The following is an 8,491-nucleotide window of genomic DNA, read 5'->3' on the forward strand; positions in this document are numbered from 1 at the left end:
TTATAATCAAGTCATATAAGATAGAAATGAGAGATAAAGTTGGAGAGGTACATGCTACTAGAACTAAAGCTATATGCATCTTTATTCAGACTCCATCTAAAGGGCATTGTAAAACATGGGAAAGAGTACAATATTGGAATATTGTTCTTTTCATTAATCAGGAAATATAGATCAGAAATATTAACATTGATTAACATTTTACCCATGATAGAATCACATTAAGTAACAAACTCATTTGTCTATGTGACCTTGTGTTTTATTGCATGTGGGAAGTTTATAAGTAACAATGTAAATGGCATGAATTTTTTTTAGACAAAACTAGAAAATGAATAATAGTAAAGTTTTAAAAATGTTCAATTTGGGCCTTATATATTTATGTTAGATGTTTATTTTAAATGTTCTTTTACTTTTAAAGATTTATTTGTTCATTTTTATCTGTTTTACTGTTCACCTGCATATATGCATGCATACCATGTTTGAGTTCAGAAAGTTCAGAAAAGGGCTTCAAGGTTTTCTCGTTGAACTAGTGAAGCACTAGTCAATCCACTGCGAAGCACTTTGTGGTTGCTAGGCACCAAACCCAGTTCCTCTACTGAAGCTGCAAGTGCTCCTAACCTTTGAACCATTTCTGTATATTTTCACAGAGAATGTTTGCCTTGCAACTATGTGTTAGTTTAAAACTAACTTGAGGCCAATAAGGATACAGAATTTCCAGTGATAAAATTATGTCCAGTAGATCCAGTCTATCTATAAGCACTTAGTAGCTGTCAGGGAACAAATCATTAATTTTTTTTTCTGATTTTAATTAATTAATTAATTAATTTTGACTACACTGTAGAAAGTAACAAAACAGTGGTTATAGGGATAGGCAGGGAATGGAAAGCTTGGAGATGGTAGACGTAAGTACCTAGAAAGCATTGCTATGAATTTTATTTCTAATTTTTTCTTTTCTTTTTTCTTTTTTTTTTTTTTTTGAGTATCCATGAATTCAGTGTTGAGTAGGAGGAGGCTTCAGTTAATACTGGTATGAGTTGAGGGCAATCCATATTTGCAACATGGCTTTGCTCTGTATTTTTCCACCTGAAATCTTAGAATGAAAAAATAAATCAAGAAGTCGAAAGACTTAGCCAACCTGAAACAGGGCTCATAAAGACTCACAGTGACTGAAGCAACAAATGTGTGCCCTGTATGAGTCTGAGCTAGGTCCTCTGTGCATACCTATGTTTGTGTACCCTGGAGGTCTTATAAGACTCCTTACAATGGGAATATGAGGTGTTGGTGACTCTTCTTCCTGTGCTTAAGACCATTTTCCTCTTGTGGGTTTGTTTTGCCCAGCCTTGATATGAGGGTTTGTGCCTAGTCTTATTGTAACTTGTTATGTTGTGTTCAGGTGTTACCCGTGGAATGCCTGCTTTTTTTTTCTGAATAAAAAGAAAAGAGAAATGAATGTGGGGAGGAAAAATGTGTTGTTGTTTTATCTTATCTTTTCTTTTTTTTAAACTCTTTTTTTTCTTTTTGGTTCTTTGTGAATTTTGCAGTACACCCTTATGTCCATACTTCCATGCTTGCAAAAGTTCACTGTAATGACTTGTTTATGAGACCTATGTCTTCTGTTACTTTTTAGATACTAGAACCTCACTGGAACTCCTTTTGATATCCTGTTGTTGTCCTATTTCATGGAGATCCTGTAGTTTTCTTTAGGACCTGGCCCTTCATGTACACCACAGAATAGATGTTGGAGTGGGCCAATCCAAAGCCCTGGATCTGGGCCTTAGGGGTATCTGAGTTTGTCATCCCATTATCTCTCTCACTCCATGCCCTTGGGGATGGCTTATAAGCAACCAGGGCCATCTCTATTCTGCTGCCCAGGTGACTTGTAAGGCTTGCTATTGGAGTGCTGCAGCCGGTGAAGGACATGGCCAGTTCTCCTACTCTCATGATCCTGGAGCCAGCCAGTGCAGGATAAGAGAGAGGAGAAGGGTATCTCTCCTTGTCCTCAACACTTCCCAAACGACAGGGGCAGGACCAAGGGTACCTGACTAGAGGCAGGTTACTTTTCCAGCTCTCATGCCTGCAGGGCCAGCTCTCCCATGATGCCCAGGTGAGGGATGGAGCCAGTCCTGAACAGCATTCAGACATCAACACGTCCCTGGGTTGTAACCCAGATCAGGGATGGCCTTTGTTGGTAACAGACAACTGCTGCTTCAGAGTCACAGACCCACCCATGGACCCCAGTGGCAGTACAGGCCAATACCTCTCTATGGTCCTAGGTGACATCAGGTTGTTCTTCATTACCCTTGAATCATCATTTCTGCTTATTCTCATTGTGCCTACATACTTTTGTTGCTTTTTCTTGCATTTCTCTACCACTTACTTGCTCCTCTTAGAGGTGCTCCGGGTCTCTGAGTGTCCAAAATCATCTCAGAAATGGTCTTCGGAGGGCTATGCCTCACTTGTGTACTATAGTGCAGGACAGAATTTATCTTAGGCATTGTCTGCCATGCCAAGAGTAGTCACCTCAGCTTCCATTGACCTGCCTGAGTGGTTCCATGCAAAGTGTTGTGTGTCTCAGGCTCACTTCCACTCCTGACCATCAGTCCCAGGTTGTGGTCTTCTAGTCCCTGGCTTGTTCCTTGTCCTGAGAATTAATGGGGCCTCTTAGCCACAGGACTGGTGGTCCTCTTAGGTAACTCACTGACCAAGCCCCCTGGAGCCAAACTGGTGGTCTTCTCAGGCTCTCATTTTTTATGTAAGGTTAGGCAACGAATCATTTAGGTATTAACATTGAGCTTAGCCTAGCAACTCTCCTCTCTGCCACCTACTTGATGCACATGTGACACAATAGCCACACTTGCAATGCTTCTAGTGTTATTTTGTTATTGTTGTTTGTTTGTTTAATATTAGGTGTGATCTAAAAAAGCCAAGAGTAGGAACCTATTAATTAACGCTTCAGATACGAGACAGAACACTCTATAAGTAAGGGTAAATACAGAAAAAAAAAAAATTCTTACATGTTGCAAAGGAAGTTTAAAGGCAAAGAGATAATTTAGTTGCTTTCAAAGGCAGAGGCTTTCTTTTGTTCTACAAATGTGTGTGTGTGTGTGTGTGTGTGTGTGTGTGTGAAGCCAGGGACATGATGATTATTGTTCCATTTGTCCAAGATAATTGTTCCAGTTTTAAGTGTTATGTCCACCACACACAGGAGGATGAAATTAACAGATCAGTGGAGCAGTTTGCATTCCAATTTTGTCACAATAGGAGTCCCCTTTTAAACATCTGGTTGGCTGTTTTTTATCTAGACTTGGTTCAGATCTTTCACTCATTCAAAATCTTGTAAACTACTGAAGCTTCCTCATGCTTAGATTTCACAACAGTATTTAATTTTGACAATACATTAAATCTGGAGTCTTTGTCTTTCAAATGCTGATTCCTGAATCTGTTTCAGTCACTGGGGTAGGGTAATTGCTTCCTTAAAATGGGGGTCACCATCTTACATGCTATGCTCTTTTAGGTTGTGCTATCGCTGAAACAGTGTGATCACTCCAGGGTCCCCACTGACAATAAAGAGAAAAGAGAAAAGAATATTATGGAAGCATTTACACGTGCCTGTACTTGTAAGATGGAGACAGTAAGTCTGGCAAGCAGAATCTGATTGATTCATCAGGTGTCTGCATTAGATCCCAGTCAGTAATGGACAGGGACCAATTCCTGAGGCAGTTACTTAATGAATTTTGTGGGGCAAATCTGATCAGAAGTCAGATTAAAAAGAAAACAAAAACGAAAAGACATGGTTACATACCCTTTTATGTAATGAGCTTTAATAGCTTCCTAAGATTCCCATCACACTAAAACGTTAGATAGATTACTCCTTTATTTTTTTAAAATCAATCATGGATCAGGTTCACCACATAGGAATGAAAAAGTAACATTTTATGCATAGTTATGAAAGGGACCTTGTCAACTGTACGAAATAGAAAGGAATGCTTAGCCAAAGTACACATGAAATTTTATTGGTGGACAGAGAAAGAAAACACTAGGAAATGACTAGACAGATGAAGGAGAGAGGAAGCAATTTTGAGAGAATGTGTGAAGTCTGTAGTTTGCTCGACACTGACTGTCTGAAAATACTAGAGTTTGGCTTCATCTCACACCCAATACCCCTAGGATACTTCTCTAAGAGTTATTAGTCAGGAAAGCTACAGAGGTTTTCAAAACAGCACAGGCAATTATTATGACTCGTGGTTGCTCAACATAACTACAAGGTAAGACCATGTTGCTGAAGATACTACAAATTTTATTTTGTGGTAGTAGAAAAATTTATCTAAAAACACCGGGAAACCTCCTCCCTGTTGGCTAGTTTTGATAATGCCAGAGGGTGCTATGCAATCAGCTCGAAGAGAAAAGACATCCGTTTCTTTCTCAGTGCTGGACTCTGTGTGTTGCAATATCAAATTGCCAGACCAAATAGGTCCACTGGTGCAATACTGACATGACTGTTATGGGGTAACTAACTACTTTCTGATTAGATTTGAGGGCTGCTGCACAGGATGGAGTTTCTTGCTTAGGTCCATTAATTCTGGTCACAACCCCATGCCCAGCAAGCCCATACATCATCTCAGGGTAGAGCCTGGTCTTGACATTTTGCTAGATAAACATGTTGTCAAATTGTCTTCTAAATATTTATGTTTATATGCATCAACCCTGGGAATTCTCAATCTTTGTCAGGAAAGTTTCTTTTTCTAGTGGCCAGAAGATAAGCAGATTTTTCTACTTTTCTTTTTTTTCTACAAGATGTAAAACATTAAAACATCATATAACAAGAAATAATGGATACAGAAGAAATAAAGCACAGGAAAAAATGTATGTATAAACAGAAAAGCTATTTAGAAAAGACACTCAAGACCATAAATGTAGTGTAGTATTGGGATATATCCCTCAAAATTATTATGATAGAAGATGAGCATCCACAATTGTATACTAATAGATGGCAGTAAGGAATCCTTAGAAAATAATTGCAATGGGTGAATACATGTGTAAGACCCCCATGAATAAGTTTTTCTAAGTTTTATTATTTGCATTCTTATTTCACTGATCTCTGCTTTGCACCATTTGACTATAATTGATCATAAAACACTGCACGTAAATTACTTTAACAGGGTCCTCTCAGATATCTCATGCATACTCTGATATTTAAAGTAAAAATACATATAAATTATTATAAATTGTAATAAAATGTCAAAAATACTTATTTAATTACAGGTTGAACACATAGGTTAAGTTTGGAGAACAGATTTTATTAGAGGAAGCCAACCATGTTTATTTTGGATCATCACTTAATGAAAGAGAATGAAGATATTTTAGAAGAATAAATATAGAGAGAATATATATAGTATATACTCTACAAAAATTTCATCTGATTACTATATTTTACTAAATAACAGTATTGGATTGCAAAAGTGTCCTCAGTGCAAGTGGCACTGCATAACTGCATATGTATACACACACACACACACATGTGTGTGTGTGTGTGTGTGTGTGTATGTGTGTGTGCAAGGAGAAAGTATGCTTGTTGAGTGTACACTATATTCCTGTGGGCTAATAATTCTTAGTATGCATTAAAGGATGGTTTACATTTACCTTAAAATCAGGGATTTGATATACATTGGCATCTCATCATGATAGGTGCATCTATAGAAAATCAATCCTTGTACTATGTAATAGAGTTTTAGCTTGATAGAAAAAAATATAAATTTAGAAACAATCTGGCAGTTTCCTCAAGGAAGACAAGCTACATATGTGTGTGAAGAGGAAGTATAGCCAGTTCTATAAACAATAAAATAAGAAGAACCTAGGCTGGTGACCTATGTGAAATGGTGACCCAACTAAACAGTTGTCTACATCCTAACTCCTAGGTTCAATGAATTTAACCCATAGAATCTTTAGAAATAGGTACAATCTGAAGGTGAGGTAATCTTGTTCCCCCAAGGAGATACATACAAATGTAGCTTAGTCTGTTTGATATCAAAATTGTAAGAAATGAAAAAATTAAAGATGTTGACTTCTTAACACATTTGAAGTTTGTTTCCTAGAGAGAAGTGAAAGTACTACAAAGTCCAAGGAGACAGTGTCTAAACACTATCCTGATTCTTACATACCACATATAAAAGACTAATAAACTTTCCATAAAACTAAGTCTAATTTTAAAAATTTATTTTAGTTATCATTATTAGAATATTTATATGACTTTAAATGATAAAGAATTTATTTCCTTTCATTGCTCACTTTCCTTTCTCTGATCCATTCCAGTTCACTCAAACTTCTCTCATGGTTCCCTACTCTCATTTTGAGAGTCATTTTTGTTTGATTGTTTTATTATGGTGGTAGCTTGAATATGCTTGTCCCAGGGAGTGGCACTATTTGGAAGTGTGGCAATATTGGAGAAGTTGTGGCCTTGTTGGAGGAAGTGTGTCACTGTGGCCATGGGGTTTAAAACCCTTGTTCAAGTTGCCTAGAAGCCTGGTTTCTGCTTCCTTTGGATGAAGATGTAAGATCTTCAGCTCCTCCAGCACCATGTCTTCCTAGATGCTGCCATGCTTTTCTCCATGATGATAATGACTGAACTTCTGAACCAGTAAGATAGCCCCAATTAAATGTTGTCCTTTATGTGAGTTGACTTGGTCATGGTATTTAGTTACAGCAATGAAAACCCTAAGAAAATTACTATTGATAAATATACATACATAAATGTGTATGATTATACACACACATATACATATATACACACATACACACATTATTAGTTGTTGTTTTTTTGAGGGTTACATATAAATGATTTCAAGGTGACCCAACTACATTGAAAAATAAATAAGTTACTTCAACCCTGGGACACACTAATTATTTTTCTTGCATCAGTAATTAATTGCTTCTAGTTCTTTGTCTAGAGGTGTGACTCAAACAATTATTTCTCTTTTATATTAACATATTTATTGATATTCTCTTGCTTCCAGTCTTGTTTATTCACTTCTGTTATGTGTGAATAAACTGTTTATTCACTGACTGTTTAGGACTGACTGTTTCTTAACAGATATTCTGGTATTCTGACTCATAATTTTTCACCACTTCCTTTTCCATAATATTCTCTGAAATATAGATACAGGAACTGTGGTGTACTTACTAACATCCTGTGATACTGTGATAGCTCTCTCTCTCTCTCTCTCTCTCTCTCTCTCTCACACACACACACACACACACACACACACACACACACACACACATAGACACACACACACCCCAACACATACAGAGTCTCAAATGAAGTTAAATCTCTTGTTAGGCTGACACTTGGACTGCTCTCTGCTAGAAGCATAGAGTAATAAAAACACCAGTACCATATATGAGAAACCTCCTATCAAATGGTAGTTAGAATAATTCAAATAAGTCTCCAAACAATATAAATACTGATGTAATCCTATTTTCCTCACAGAAGTTTATGGTGGCTTCCTATTGCTGAATATACCCCACACTAAGGAAACATGTCTCTGATAACTCAGCTGGATCTGATCTGAGAATGTCTTTCTATCAGTCCTGCTTCCATGGTTCTAAAAAATAAAATGCAAACTACAAAGGGAGGGAGCCAATTAAAAGTCCTATCTAGCTGGAACATCTATGAAACATGACAGTTACCAGAATGAAAAGATATGCATAACAGTGCAAAACGTGATACTTGCATGTCTGTGGCAACTCAGAGCTCTCTAATTAAAGTTAAGGCCTACTCAACACGAGAAAAATCTGCCCTGATACTGGAAATAGCCAGCTTCTAGGGTCTAGTGAGGTCATGGACACTAGAAAAGACACTACTATATCTATTGTGCTACAAGATCCCAAATCCTTAATGTATAGCATGTTATCTTTATACCCACACAAACGTGTAGCTACACTCTTCATCAATAGAAACATCTCTTTATAACAAATGGAGACTTATTTTTATTTGCTTGTGTATGACAGAGGGAAATGCCTCAAACACACACACACACACACACACACACACACACACACACAGAGGGGTGGGAGACAGAGACAGAGAGAGATAGAGACAGAGAGAGACCCTGAATTTGGGTATATATATTATATGAGAAGTCTACCAGAGAGAATGGGATTCCTGTAGCTAAAGTTGCAGCTAGTAATGAGCTAACTGATGCATGATGGTATACAAACTGTGTTCCTCTGCCATAGCAGTCAGCAGTTTTAACTACTGAGACAGAATCATCTCTCCAACCACCAAATATATGTTCAGAATTAGTTTAATTTTTAATGTGATAAGGATTACATTAACAACAACTGTGTTACATTTAAATATCTCTTTTTCACTCAATTAATTTAAATTTCCTATTGAGAGTAGGTTTTTTTGGAACACATAGACATCCTTCCAACAATTTTAAAAGTACTTCTTATAAAAAAATATATGTACTGACTTGAATAACATTTTGTGTTA

The 8,491-nt window shown here is 37.0% G+C and overlaps 1 non-coding gene across 1 annotated transcript; it reads right to left on the reverse strand.

Moving 5' to 3' along the window:
- Positions 1-2,746: 2,746 nt before the first annotated feature.
- On the reverse strand, positions 2,747-2,873 carry LOC117716670 (small nucleolar RNA SNORA17). Its single transcript, XR_004607779.1, has one exon. It is a non-coding gene; the product is annotated as a small nucleolar RNA SNORA17 (small nucleolar RNA).
- Positions 2,874-8,491: the final 5,618 nt, after the last annotated feature.

Source organism: Arvicanthis niloticus, chromosome 10 (assembly GCF_011762505.2).
Source record: "Arvicanthis niloticus isolate mArvNil1 chromosome 10, mArvNil1.pat.X, whole genome shotgun sequence".
Lineage (NCBI taxonomy): Eukaryota > Metazoa > Chordata > Mammalia > Rodentia > Muridae > Arvicanthis > Arvicanthis niloticus.